The following is a 14390-nucleotide window of genomic DNA, read 5'->3' as shown; positions in this document are numbered from 1 at the left end:
TTGTAGTGTCATGTTTTGTTTGACACTTTCTTTCGTTTAAAATAAATATCATTCTGTTGGAACATCTCGATCCTGGATTTTGGTTTGGGGATCGGAGAGGGAACATGCTAATTTATCTTTGTATGTTGCACCCTGAGCCCCTAGACAGGGGCGTAACAGACCAGTACAGTTATAGTACTTTGTACTTTGCCACATTTATCTTCTTCTTAGCAAGTGTCATGCATTCTGCTTCTCCAGCGTTTTTAAGAGCTGTTGATGATGTCAAATGCAGCTTACGGCCACACCGCTCTCTGAGCGCCCGATCTCGTCCGATCTCGGCAGCCAAATAGATCCAGGTGCTGTAAGCTTTTTTGCTTGGGTTTACGGGCAGCACAAGCTGTTGTTACTGCCTATTTATTCATAGAAATTGTTCTATATTTTCATCAAATTTTGTTCTTTCATTGCTGTTTTGCTACTTTATTGGTTTGCCAACCATCGTGCTTCATTACTAGTAGACCATGTTACGGTCCTGGCCATATGTGTTGTTTTTATTTTGTTGTTCTTATAGGTGCCCTGCCTGATTGGCCGGATTGGGGGGCAGTACAGGAAGCTGATTGGTCCATCCTACACTTCCTGGAGTTTTAAAAGTACGGTTCCCAACAGCTAGCGAGGCTCTTTCTGGCATCAGCACCTGTTTGCTGTTCTTGGTTTCTAAACCTTATTTAGCATTTTTGAATTGTTAGGTTTTGTGCCGTGGTTTTGTTTATAAATTGTATATTTTGTAAATAGTATTAAATCTGTAGGGGTGAACTGCCATTTTCTTTGGACTGTTTTCACATTAGGGAGTTAGGGTTAGCGACTGTCTTTTGGTTTGTTTATTTCTATCAGGCTAGCTAGCACTTTCTGTGGGAAATGGCTTATTTTGTTTATTATGTTGGCCTTGGTTCGCCCTGAGTTGTAGTGTCATGTTTTGTTTGACACTTTCTTTCGTTTAAAATAAATATCATTCTGTTGGAACATCTCGATCATGGATTTTGGTTTGGGGATCGGAGAGGGAACATGCTAATTTATCTTTGTATGTTGCACCCTGAGCCCCTAGACAGGGGCGTAACAGACCAGTACAGTTATAGTACTTTGTACTTTGCCACATTTATCTTCTTCTTAGCAAGTGTCATGCATTCTGCTTCTCCAGCGTTTTTAAGAGCTGTTGATGATGTCAAATGCAGCTTACGGCCACACCGCTCTCTAAGCGCCCGATCTCGTCCGATCTCGGCAGCCAAATAGAGCCGGGCCTGGTTAGTACTTGGTAGGAAGACCGCCTGGGAATACCAGGTGCTGTAAGCTTTTTTGCTTGGGTTTACGGGCAGCACAAGCTGTTGTTACTGCCTATTTATTCATAGAAATTGTTCTATATTTTCATCAAATTTTGTTCTTTCATTGCTGTTTTGCTACTTTATTGGTTTGTCAACCATCGTGCTTCATTACTAGTAGACCATGTTACGGTCCTGGCCATATGTGTTGTTTTTATTTTGTTGTTCTTATAGGTGCCCTGCCTGATTGGCCGGATTTGGGGGAAGTACAGGAAGCTGATTGGTCCATCCTACACTTCCTGGAGTTTTAAAAGTACGGTTCCCAACAGCTAGCGAGGCTCTTTCTGGCAGCAGCACCTGTTTGCTGTTCTTGGTTTCCAAACCTTATTTAGCATTTTTGAATTGTTAGGTTTTGTGCCGTGGTTTTGTTTATAAATTGTATATTTTGTAAATAGTATTAAATCTGTAGGGGTGAACTGCCATTTTCTTTGGACTGTTTTCACATTAGGGAGTTAGGGTTAGCGACTGTCTTTTGGTTTGTTTATTTCTATCAGGCTAGCTAGCACTTTCTGTGGGAAATGGCTTATTTTGTTTATTATGTTGGCCTTGGTTCGCCCTGAGTTGTAGTGTCATGTTTTGTTTGACACTTTCTTTCGTTTAAAATAAATATCATTCTGTTGGAACATCTCGATCATGGATTTTGGTTTGGGGATCGGAGAGGGAACATGCTAATTTATCTTTGTATGTTGCACCCTGAGCCCCTAGACAGGGGCGTAACAGACCAGTACAGTTATAGTACTTTGTACTTTGCCACATTTATCTTCTTCTTAGCAAGTGTCATGCATTCTGCTTCTCCAGCGTTTTTAAGAGCTGTTGATGATGTCAAATGCAGCTTACGGCCACAACGCTCTCTAAGCGCCCGATCTCGCCCGATCTCGGCAGCCAAATAGAGCCGGGCCTGGTTAGTACTTGGTAGGAAGACCGCCTGGGAATACCAGGTGCTGTAAGCTTTTTTGCTTGGGTTTACGGGCAGCTCAAGCTGGTGTTACTGCCTATTTATTCATAGAAATTGTTCTATATTTTCATCAAATTTTGTTCTTTCATTGCTGTTTTGCTACTTTATTGGTTTGTCAACCATCGTTCTTCATTACTAGTAGACCATGTTACGGTCCTGGCCATATGTGTTGTTTTTATTTTCTTGTTCTTATAGGTGCCCTGCCTGATTGGCCGGATTTGGGGGAAGTACAGGAAGCTGATTGGTCCATCCTACACTTCCTGGAGTTTTAAAAGTACGGTTCCCAACAGCTAGCGAGGCTCTTTCTGGCAGTAGCACCTGTTTGCTGTTCTTGGTTTCCAAATCTTATTTAGCATTTTTGAATTGTTAGGTTTTGTGCCGTGGTTTTGTTTATAAATTGTATATTTTGTAAATAGTATTAAATCTGTAGGGGTGGACTGCCATTTTCTTTTGATTGTTTTCTCTTGTTTTCACATTAGGGAGTTAGGGTTAGCGACTGTCTTTTGGTTTGTTTATATCTATCAGGCTAGCTAGCGCTTTCTGTGGGAAATGGCTTATTTTGTTTATTATGTTGGCCTTGGTTCGCCCTGAGTTGTAGTGTCATGTTTTGTTTGACACTTTCTTTCGTTTAAAATAAATATCATTCTGTTGGAACATCTCAATCCTGGATTTTGGTTTGAGGATCGGAGAGGGAACATGCAAATTTATCTTTGTATGTTTCACCCTGACCCCCTAGACAGGGGCGTAACAGACCAGTACAGTTATAGTACTTTGTACTTTGCCACATTTGTCTTCTTCTTAGCAAGTGTCATGCATTCTGCTTCTCCAGCGTTTTTAAGAGCTGTTGATGATGTCAAATGCAGCTTACGGCCACACCGCTCTCTAAGCGCCCGATCTCGTCCGATCTCGGCAGCCAAATAGAGCCGGGCCTGGTTAGTACTTGGTAGGAAGACCGCCTGGGAATACCAGGTGCTGTAAGCTTTTTTGCTTGGGTTTACGGGCAGCACAAGCTGGTGTTACTGCCTATTAATTCATAGAAATTGTTCTATATTTTCATCAAATTTTGTTCTTTCATTGCTGTTTTGCTACTTTATTGGTTTGCCAACCATCGTGCTTCATTACTAGTAGACCATGTTACGGTCCTGGCCATATGTGTTGTTTTTATTTTGTTGTTCTTATAGGTGCCCTGCCTGATTGGCCGGATTGGGGGGCAGTACAGGAAGCTGATTGGTCCATCCTACACTTCCTGGAGTTTTAAAAGTACGGTTCCCAACAGCTAGCGAGGCTCTTTCTGGCATCAGCACCTGTTTGCTGTTCTTGGTTTCTAAATCTTATTTAGCATTTTTGAATTGTTAGGTTTTGTGCCGTGGTTTTGTTTATAAATTGTATATTTTGTAAATAGTATTAAATCTGTAGGGGTGGACTGCCATTTTCTTTTGATTGTTTTCTCTTGTTTTCACATTAGGGAGTTAGGGTTAGCGACTGTCTTTTGGTTTGTTTATTTCTATCAGGCTAGCTAGCACTTTCTGTGGGAAATGGCTTATTTTGTTTATTATGTTGGCCTTGGTTCGCCCTGAGTTGTAGTGTCATGTTTTGTTTGACACTTTCTTTCGTTTAAAATAAATATTATTCTGTTGGAACATCTCGATCCTGGATTTTGGTTTGGGGATCGGAGAGGGAACATGCTAATTTATCTTTGTATGTTGCACCCTGAGCCCCTAGACAGGGGCGTAACCGACCAGTACAGTTATAGTACTTTGTACTTTGCCACATTTATCTTCTTCTTAGCAAGTGTCATGCATTCTGCTTCTCCAGCGTTTTTAAGAGCTGTTGATGATGTCAAATGCAGCTTACGGCCACACCGCTCTCTGAGCGCCCGATCTCGTCCGATCTCGGCAGCCAAATAGAGCCAGGTGCTGTAAGCTTTTTTGCTTGGGTTTACGGGCAGCACAAGCTGTTGTTACTGCCTATTTATTCATAGAAATTGTTCTATATTTTCATCAAATTTTGTTCTTTCATTGCTGTTTTGCTACTTTATTGGTTTGCCAACCATCGTGCTTCATTACTAGTAGACCATGTTACGGTCCTGGCCATATGTGTTGTTTTTATTTTGTTGTTCTTATAGGTGCCCTGCCTGATTGGCCGGATTGGGGGGCAGTACAGGAAGCTGATTGGTCCATCCTACACTTCCTGGAGTTTTAAAAGTACGGTTCCCAACAGCTAGCGAGGCTCTTTCTGGCATCAGCACCTGTTTGCTGTTCTTGGTTTCTAAACCTTATTTAGCATTTTTGAATTGTTAGGTTTTGTGCCGTGGTTTTGTTTATAAATTGTATATTTTGTAAATAGTATTAAATCTGTAGGGGTGAACTGCCATTTTCTTTGGACTGTTTTCACATTAGGGAGTTAGGGTTAGCGACTGTCTTTTGGTTTGTTTATTTCTATCAGGCTAGCTAGCACTTTCTGTGGGAAATGGCTTATTTTGTTTATTATGTTGGCCTTGGTTCGCCCTGAGTTGTAGTGTCATGTTTTGTTTGACACTTTCTTTCGTTTAAAATAAATATCATTCTGTTGGAACATCTCGATCCTGGATTTTGGTTTGGGGATCGGAGAGGGAACATGCTAATTTATCTTTGTATGTTGCACCCTGAGCCCCTAGACAGGGGCGTAACAGACCAGTACAGTTATAGTACTTTGTACTTTGCCACATTTATCTTCTTCTTAGCAAGTGTCATGCATTCTGCTTCTCCAGCGTTTTTAAGAGCTGTTGATGATGTCAAATGCAGCTTACGGCCACACCGCTCTCTAAGCGCCCGATCTCGTCCGATCTCGGCAGCCAAATAGAGCCGGGCCTGGTTAGTACTTGGTAGGAAGACCGCCTGGGAATACCAGGTGCTGTAAGCTTTTTTGCTTGGGTTTACGGGCAGCACAAGCTGTTGTTACTGCCTATTTATTCATAGAAATTGTTCTATATTTTCATCAAATTTTGTTCTTTCATTGCTGTTTTGCTACTTTATTGGTTTGTCAACCATCGTGCTTCATTACTAGTAGACCATGTTACGGTCCTGGCCATATGTGTTGTTTTTATTTTGTTGTTCTTATAGGTGCCCTGCCTGATTGGCCGGATTTGGGGGAAGTACAGGAAGCTGATTGGTCCATCCTACACTTCCTGGAGTTTTAAAAGTACGGTTCCCAACAGCTAGCGAGGCTCTTTCTGGCAGCAGCACCTGTTTGCTGTTCTTGGTTTCCAAACCTTATTTAGCATTTTTGAATTGTTAGGTTTTGTGCCGTGGTTTTGTTTATAAATTGTATATTTTGTAAATAGTATTAAATCTGTAGGGGTGAACTGCCATTTTCTTTGGACTGTTTTCACATTAGGGAGTTAGGGTTAGCGACTGTCTTTTGGTTTGTTTATTTCTATCAGGCTAGCTAGCACTTTCTGTGGGAAATGGCTTATTTTGTTTATTATGTTGGCCTTGGTTCGCCCTGAGTTGTAGTGTCATGTTTTGTTTGACACTTTCTTTCGTTTAAAATAAATATCATTCTGTTGGAACATCTCGATCATGGATTTTGGTTTGGGGATCGGAGAGGGAACATGCTAATTTATCTTTGTATGTTGCACCCTGAGCCCCTAGACAGGGGCGTAACAGACCAGTACAGTTATAGTACTTTGTACTTTGCCACATTTATCTTCTTCTTAGCAAGTGTCATGCATTCTGCTTCTCCAGCGTTTTTAAGAGCTGTTGATGATGTCAAATGCAGCTTACGGCCACAACGCTCTCTAAGCGCCCGATCTCGCCCGATCTCGGCAGCCAAATAGAGCCGGGCCTGGTTAGTACTTGGTAGGAAGACCGCCTGGGAATACCAGGTGCTGTAAGCTTTTTTGCTTGGGTTTACGGGCAGCTCAAGCTGGTGTTACTGCCTATTTATTCATAGAAATTGTTCTATATTTTCATCAAATTTTGTTCTTTCATTGCTGTTTTGCTACTTTATTGGTTTGTCAACCATCGTGCTTCATTACTAGTAGACCATGTTACGGTCCTGGCCATATGTGTTGTTTTTATTTTCTTGTTCTTATAGGTGCCCTGCCTGATTGGCCGGATTTGGGGGAAGTACAGGAAGCTGATTGGTCCATCCTACACTTCCTGGAGTTTTAAAAGTACGGTTCCCAACAGCTAGCGAGGCTCTTTCTGGAAGTAGCACCTGTTTGCTGTTCTTGGTTTCCAAATCTTATTTAGCATTTTTGAATTGTTAGGTTTTGTTCCGTGGTTTTATTTATATATTGTATATTTTGTAAATAGTATTAAATCTGTAGGGGTGGACTGCCATTTTCTTTTGATTGTTTTCTCTTGTTTTCACATTAGGGAGTTAGGGTTAGCGACTGTCTTTTGGTTTGTTTATTTCTATCAGGCTAGCTAGCGCTTTCTGTGGGAAATGGCTTATTTTGTTTATTATGTTGGCCTTGGTTCGCCCTGAGTTGTAGTGTCATGTTTTGTTTGACACTTTCTTTCGTTTAAAATAAATATCATTCTGTTGGAACATCTCAGTCCTGGATTTTGGTTTGAGGATCGGAGAGGGAACATGCAAATTTATCTTTGTATGTTTCACCCTGACCCCCTAGACAGGGGCGTAACAGACCAGTACAGTTATAGTACTTTGTACTTTGCCACATTTATCTTCTTCTTAGCAAGTGTCATGCATTCTGCTTCTCCAGCGTTTTTAAGAGCTGTTGATGATGTCAAATGCAGCTTACGGCCACACCGCTCTCTAAGCGCCCGATCTCGCCCGATCTCGGCAGCCAAATAGAGCCGGGCCTGGTTAGTACTTGGTAGGAAGACCGCCTGGGAATACCAGGTGCTGTAAGCTTTTTTGCTTGGGTTTACGGGCAGCACAAGCTGGTGTTACTGCCTATTTATTCATAGAAATTGTTCTATATTTTCATCAAATTTTGTTCTTTCATTGCTGTTTTGCTACTTTATTGGTTTGCCAACCATCGTGCTTCATTACTAGTAGACCATGTTACGGTCCTGGCCATATGTGTTGTTTTTATTTTCTTGTTCTTATAGGTGCCCTGCCTGATTGGCCGGATTTGGGGGAAGTACAGGAAGCTGATTGGTCCATCCTACACTTCCTGGAGTTTTAAAAGTACGGTTCCCAACAGCTAGCGAGGCTCTTTCTGGCAGTAGCACCTGTTTGCTGTTCTTGGTTTCCAAATCTTATTTAGCATTTTTGAATTGTTAGGTTTTGTGCCGTGGTTTTGTTTATAAATTGTATATTTTGTAAATAGTATTAAATCTGTAGGGGTGGACTGCCATTTTCTTTTCATTGTTTTCTCTTGTTTTCACATTAGGGAGTTAGGGTTAGCGACTGTCTTTTAGTTTGTTTATTTCTATCAGGCTAGCTAGCGCTTTCTGTGGGAAATGGCTTATTTTGTTTATTATGTTGGCCTTGGTTCGCCCTGAGTTGTAGTGTCATGTTTTGTTAAACACTTTCTTTCGTTTAAAATAAATATCATTCTGTTGGAACATCTCAATCCTGGATTTTGGTTTGAGGATCGGAGAGGGAACATGCAAATTTATCTTTGTATGTTTCACCCTGACCCCCTAGACAGGGGCGTAACAGACCAGTACAGTTATAGTACTTTGTACTTTGCCACATTTATCTTCTTCTTAGCAAGTGTCATGCATTCTGCTTCTCCAGCGTTTTTAAGAGCTGTTGATGATGTCAAATGCAGCTTACGGCCACACCGCTCTCTAAGCGCCCGATCTCGTCTGATCTCGGCAGCCAAATAGAGCCGGGCCTGGTTAGTACTTGGTAGGAAGACCGCCTGGGAATACCAGGTGCTGTAAGCTTTTTTGCTTGGGTTTACGGGCAGCACAAGCTGGTGTTACTGCCTATTAATTCATAGAAATTGTTCTATATTTTCATCAAATTTTGTTCTTTCATTGCTGTTTTGCTACTTTATTGGTTTGCCAACCATCGTGCTTCATTACTAGTAGACCATGTTACGGTCCTGGCCATATGTGTTGTTTTTATTTTGTTGTTCTTATAGGTGCCCTGCCTGATTGGCCGGATTGGGGGGCAGTACAGGAAGCTGATTGGTCCATCCTACACTTCCTGGAGTTTTAAAAGTACGGTTCCCAACAGCTAGCGAGGCTCTTTCTGGCATCAGCACCTGTTTGCTGTTCTTGGTTTCTAAACCTTATTTAGCATTTTTGAATTGTTAGGTTTTGTGCCGTGGTTTTGTTTATAAATTGTATATTTTGTAAATAGTATTAAATCTGTAGGGGTGAACTGCCATTTTCTTTGGACTGTTTTCACATTAGGGAGTTAGGGTTAGCGACTATCTTTTGGTTTGTTTATTTCTATCAGGCTAGCTAGCGCTTTCTGTGGGAAATGGCTTATTTTGTTTATTATGTTGGCCTTGGTTCGCCCTGAGTTGTAGTGTCATGTTTTGTTTGACACTTTCTTTCGTTTAAAATAAATATCATTCTGTTGGAACATCTCAATCCTGGATTTTGGTTTTAGGATCGGAGAGGGAACATGCAAATTTATCTTTTTATGTTTCACCCTGACCCCCTAGACAGGGGCGTAACAGACCAGTACAGTTATAGTACTTTGTACTTTGCCACATTTATCTTCTTCTTAGCAAGTGTCATGCATTCTGCTTCTCCAGCGTTTTTAAGAGCTGTTGATGATGTCAAATGCAGCTTACGGCCACACCGCTCTCTAAGCGCCCGATCTCGTCCGATCTCGGCAGCCAAATAGAGCCGGGCCTGGTTAGTACTTGGTAGGAAGACCGCCTGGGAATACCAGGTGCTGTAAGCTTTTTTGCTTGGGTTTACGGGCAGCACAAGCTGGTGTTACTGCCTATTTATTCATAGAAATTGTTCTATATTTTCATCAAATTTTGTTCTTTCATTGCTGTTTTGCTACTTTATTGGTTTGCCAACCATCGTGCTTCATTACTAGTAGACCATGTTACGGTCCTGGCCATATGTGTTGTTTTTATTTTCTTGTTCTTATAGGTGCCCTGCCTGATTGGCCGGATTTGGGGGAAGTACAGGAAGCTGATTGGTCCATCCTACACTTCCTGGAGTTTTAAAAGTACGGTTCCCAACAGCTAGCGAGGCTCTTTCTGGCATCAGCACCTGTTTGCTGTTCTTGGTTTCCAAACCTTATTTAGCATTTTTGAATTGTTAGGTTTTGTGCCGTGGTTTTGTTTATAAATTGTATATTTTGTAAATAGTATTAAATCTGTAGGGGTGAACTGCCATTTTCTTTGGACTTTTTTCACATTAGGGAGTTAGGGTTAGCGACTGTCTTTTGGTTTGTTTATTTCTATCAGGCTAGCTAGCGCTTTCTGTGGGAAATGGCTTATTTTGTTTATTATGTTGGCCTTGGTTCGCCCTGAGTTGTAGTGTCATGTTTTGTTTGACACTTTCTTTCGTTTAAAATAAATATCATTCTGTTGGAACATCTCAATCCTGGATTTTGGTTTGAGGATCGGAGAGGGAACATGCAAATTTATCTTTGTATGTTTCACCCTGACCCCCTAGACAGGGGCGTAACAGACCAGTACAGTTATAGTACTTTGTACTTTGCCACATTTATCTTCTTCTTAGCAAGTGTCATGCATTCTGCTTCTCCAGCGTTTTTAAGAGCTGTTGATGATGTCAAATGCAGCTTACGGCCACACCGCTCTCTAAGCGCCCGATGTCGTCCGATCTCAGCAGCCAAATAGAGCCGGGCCTGGTTAGTACTTGGTAGGAAGACCGCCTGGGAATACCAGGTGCTGTAAGCTTTTTTGCTTGGGTTTACGGGCAGCACAAGCTGGTGTTACTGCCTATTTATTCATAGAAATTGTTCTATATTTTCATCAAATTTTGTTCTTTCATTGCTGTTTTGCTACTTTATTGGTTTGCCAACCATCGTGCTTCATTACTAGTAGACCATGTTACGGTCCTGGCCATATGTGTTGTTTTTATTTTCTTGTTCTTATAGGTGCCCTGCCTGATTGGCCGGATTTGGGGGAAGTACAGGAAGCTGATTGGTCCATCCTACACTTCCTGGAGTTTTAAAAGTACGGTTCCCAACAGCTAGCGAGGCTCTTTCTGGCATCAGCACCTGTTTGCTGTTCTTGGTTTCCAAACCTTATTTAGCATTTTTGAATTGTTAGGTTTTGTGCCGTGGTTTTGTTTATAAATTGTATATTTTGTAAATAGTATTAAATCTGTAGGGGTGAACTGCCATTTTCTTTGGACTGTTTTCACATTAGGGAGTTAGGGTTAGCGACTGTCTTTTGGTTTGTTTATTTCTATCAGGCTAGCTAGCACTTTCTGTGGGAAATGGCTTATTTTGTTTATTATGTTGGCCTTGGTTCGCCCTGAGTTGTAGTGTCATGTTTTGTTTGACACTTTCTTTCGTTTAAAATAAATATCATTCTGTTGGAACATCTCAATCCTGGATTTTGGTTTGGGGATCGGAGAGGGAACATGCTAATTTATCTTTGTATGTTGCACCCTGAGCCCCTAGACAGGGGCGTAACCGACCAGTACAGTTATAGTACTTTGTACTTTGCCACATTTATCTTCTTCTTAGCAAGTGTCATGCATTCTGCTTCTCCAGCGTTTTTAAGAGCTGTTGATGATGTCAAATGCAGCTTACGGCCACACCGCTCTCTGAGCGCCCGATCTCGTCCGATCTCGGCAGCCAAATAGGGCCGGGCCTGGTTAGTACTTGGTAGGAAGACCGCCTGGGAATACCAGGTGCTGTAAGCTTTTTTGCTTGGGTTTACGGGCAGCACAAGCTGGTGTTACTGCCTATTTATTCATAGAAATTGTCCTATATTTTCATCAAATTTTGTTCTTTCATTGCTGTTTTGCTACTTTATTGGTTTGCCAACCATCGTGCTTCATTACTAGTAGACCATGTTACGGTCCTGGCCATATGTGTTGTTTTTATTTTCTTGTTCTTATAGGTGCCCTGCCTGATTGGCCGGATTTGGGGGCAGTACAGGAAGCTGATTGGTCCATCCTACACTTCCGGGAGTTTTAAAAGTACGGTTCCCAACAGCTAGCGAGGCTCTTTCTGGCATCAGCACCTGTTTGCTGTTCTTGGTTTCCAAATCTTATTTAGCATTTTTGAATTGTTAGGTTTTGTGCCGTGGTTTTGTTTATAAATTGTATATTTTGTAAATAGTATTAAATCTGTAGGGGTGGACTGCCATTTTCTTTTGATTGTTTTCTCTTGTTTTCACATTAGGGAGTTAGGGTTAGCGACTGTCTTTTGGTTTGTTTATTTCTATCAGGCTAGCTAGCGCTTTCTGTGGGAAATGGCTTATTTTGTTTATTATGTTGGCCTTGGTTCGCCCTGAGTTGTAGTGTCATGTTTTGTTTGACACTTTCTTTCGTTTAAAATAAATATCATTCTGTTGGAACATCTCAATCCTGGATTTTGGTTTGAGGATCGGAGAGGGAACATGCAAATTTATCTTTGTATGTTTCACCCTGACCCCCTAGACAGGGGCGTAACAGACCAGTACAGTTATAGTACTTTGTACTTTGCCACATTTATCTTCTTCTTAGCAAGTGTCATGCATTCTGCTTCTCCAGCGTTTTTAAGAGCTGTTGATGATGTCAAATGCAGCTTACGGCCACACCGCTCTCTAAGCGCCCGATCTCGCCCGATCTCGGCAGCCAAATAGAGCCGGGCCTGGTTAGTACTTGGTAGGAAGACCGCCTGGGAATACCAGGTGCTGTAAGCTTTTTTGCTTGGGTTTACGGGCAGCACAAGCTGGTGTTACTGCCTATTTATTCATAGAAATTGTTCTATATTTTCATCAAATTTTGTTCTTTCATTGCTGTTTTGCTACTTTATTGGTTTGCCAACCATCGTGCTTCATTACTAGTAGACCATGTTACGGTCCTGGCCATATGTGTTGTTTTTATTTTCTTGTTCTTATAGGTGCCCTGCCTGATTGGCCGGATTTGGGGGAAGTACAGGAAGCTGATTGGTCCATCCTACACTTCCTGGAGTTTTAAAAGTACGGTTCCCAACAGCTAGCGAGGCTCTTTCTGGCAGTAGCACCTGTTTGCTGTTCTTGGTTTCCAAATCTTATTTAGCATTTTTGAATTGTTAGGTTTTGTGCCGTGGTTTTGTTTATAAATTGTATATTTTGTAAATAGTATTAAATCTGTAGGGGTGGACTGCCATTTTCTTTTCATTGTTTTCTCTTGTTTTCACATTAGGGAGTTAGGGTTAGCGACTGTCTTTTAGTTTGTTTATTTCTATCAGGCTAGCTAGCGCTTTCTGTGGGAAATGGCTTATTTTGTTTATTATGTTGGCCTTGGTTCGCCCTGAGTTGTAGTGTCATGTTTTGTTTGACACTTTCTTTCGTTTAAAATAAATATCATTCTGTTGGAACATCTCAATCCTGGATTTTGGTTTGAGGATCGGAGAGGGAACATGCAAATTTATCTTTGTATGTTTCACCCTGACCCCCTAGACAGGGGCGTAACAGACCAGTACAGTTATAGTACTTTGTACTTTGCCACATTTATCTTCTTCTTAGCAAGTGTCATGCATTCTGCTTCTCCAGCGTTTTTAAGAGCTGTTGATGATGTCAAATGCAGCTTACGGCCACACCGCTCTCTAAGCGCCCGATCTCGTCTGATCTCGGCAGCCAAATAGAGCCGGGCCTGGTTAGTACTTGGTAGGAAGACCGCCTGGGAATACCAGGTGCTGTAAGCTTTTTTGCTTGGGTTTACGGGCAGCACAAGCTGGTGTTACTGCCTATTAATTCATAGAAATTGTTCTATATTTTCATCAAATTTTGTTCTTTCATTGCTGTTTTGCTACTTTATTGGTTTGCCAACCATCGTGCTTCATTACTAGTAGACCATGTTACGGTCCTGGCCATATGTGTTGTTTTTATTTTGTTGTTCTTATAGGTGCCCTGCCTGATTGGCCGGATTGGGGGGCAGTACAGGAAGCTGATTGGTCCATCCTACACTTCCTGGAGTTTTAAAAGTACGGTTCCCAACAGCTAGCGAGGCTCTTTCTGGCATCAGCACCTGTTTGCTGTTCTTGGTTTCTAAACCTTATTTAGCATTTTTGAATTGTTAGGTTTTGTGCCGTGGTTTTGTTTATAAATTGTATATTTTGTAAATAGTATTAAATCTGTAGGGGTGAACTGCCATTTTCTTTGGACTGTTTTCACATTAGGGAGTTAGGGTTAGCGACTGTCTTTTGGTTTGTTTATTTCTATCAGGCTAGCTAGCACTTTCTGTGGGAAATGGCTTATTTTGTTTATTATGTTGGCCTTGGTTCGCCCTGAGTTGTAGTGTCATGTTTTGTTTGACACTTTCTTTCGTTTAAAATAAATATCATTCTGTTGGAACATCTCGATCCTGGATTTTGGTTTGGGGATCGGAGAGGGAACATGCTAATTTATCTTTGTATGTTGCACCCTGAGCCCCTAGACAGGGGCGTAACAGACCAGTACAGTTATAGTACTTTGTACTTTGCCACATTTATCTTCTTCTTAGCAAGTGTCATGCATTCTGCTTCTCCAGCGTTTTTAAGAGCTGTTGATGATGTCAAATGCAGCTTACGGCCACACCGCTCTCTAAGCGCCCGATCTCGTCCGATCTCGGCAGCCAAATAGAGCCGGGCCTGGTTAGTACTTGGTAGGAAGACCGCCTGGGAATACCAGGTGCTGTAAGCTTTTTTGCTTGGGTTTACGGGCAGCACAAGCTGGTGTTACTGCCTATTAATTCATAGAAATTGTTCTATATTTTCATCAAATTTTGTTCTTTCATTGCTGTTTTGCTACTTTATTGGTTTGCCAACCATCGTGCTTCATTACTAGTAGACCATGTTACGGTCCTGGCCATATGTGTTGTTTTTATTTTCTTGTTCTTATAGGTGCCCTGCCTGATTGGCCGGATTGGGGGGCAGTACAGGAAGCTGATTGGTCCATCCTACACTTCCTGGAGTTTTAAAAGTACGGTTCCCAACAGCTAGCGAGGCTCTTTCTGGCATCAGCACCTGTTTGCTGTTCTTGGTTTCTAAACCTTTTTTAGCAT

The 14390-nt window shown here is 41.6% G+C and overlaps 13 pseudogenes; all 13 read left to right on the top strand.

Moving 5' to 3' along the window:
- The first annotated feature begins 1204 nt into the window (after nt 1–1204).
- LOC137118572 (5S ribosomal RNA) lies at nt 1205–1323 on the top strand (annotated as a pseudogene).
- Nucleotides 1324–2180: 857 nt separating this feature from the next.
- On the top strand, nt 2181–2299 carry LOC137118707 (5S ribosomal RNA; annotated as a pseudogene).
- Nucleotides 2300–3166: 867 nt separating this feature from the next.
- On the top strand, nt 3167–3285 carry LOC137118561 (5S ribosomal RNA; annotated as a pseudogene).
- A 1801-nt stretch (nt 3286–5086) lies between these two features.
- Nucleotides 5087–5205, top strand: LOC137118550 (5S ribosomal RNA; annotated as a pseudogene).
- Nucleotides 5206–6062: 857 nt separating this feature from the next.
- LOC137118706 (5S ribosomal RNA) lies at nt 6063–6181 on the top strand (annotated as a pseudogene).
- An 867-nt stretch (nt 6182–7048) lies between these two features.
- Nucleotides 7049–7167, top strand: LOC137118580 (5S ribosomal RNA; annotated as a pseudogene).
- An 867-nt stretch (nt 7168–8034) lies between these two features.
- LOC137118534 (5S ribosomal RNA) lies at nt 8035–8153 on the top strand (annotated as a pseudogene).
- Nucleotides 8154–9010: 857 nt separating this feature from the next.
- On the top strand, nt 9011–9129 carry LOC137118539 (5S ribosomal RNA; annotated as a pseudogene).
- Nucleotides 9130–9986: 857 nt separating this feature from the next.
- On the top strand, nt 9987–10105 carry LOC137118740 (5S ribosomal RNA; annotated as a pseudogene).
- Nucleotides 10106–10962: 857 nt separating this feature from the next.
- On the top strand, nt 10963–11081 carry LOC137118573 (5S ribosomal RNA; annotated as a pseudogene).
- Nucleotides 11082–11948: 867 nt separating this feature from the next.
- On the top strand, nt 11949–12067 carry LOC137118579 (5S ribosomal RNA; annotated as a pseudogene).
- Nucleotides 12068–12934: 867 nt separating this feature from the next.
- Nucleotides 12935–13053, top strand: LOC137118533 (5S ribosomal RNA; annotated as a pseudogene).
- An 857-nt stretch (nt 13054–13910) lies between these two features.
- LOC137118528 (5S ribosomal RNA) lies at nt 13911–14029 on the top strand (annotated as a pseudogene).
- Nucleotides 14030–14390: the final 361 nt, after the last annotated feature.

The sequence above is a fragment of the Channa argus genome, unplaced genomic scaffold (assembly GCF_033026475.1).
Source record: "Channa argus isolate prfri unplaced genomic scaffold, Channa argus male v1.0 Contig041, whole genome shotgun sequence".
In the NCBI taxonomy this organism is placed as follows: domain Eukaryota; kingdom Metazoa; phylum Chordata; class Actinopteri; order Anabantiformes; family Channidae; genus Channa; species Channa argus.
The sequence above is the reverse complement of the archived record's forward strand: the minus strand, read 5'-3'. Positions and strand labels throughout refer to the sequence as shown.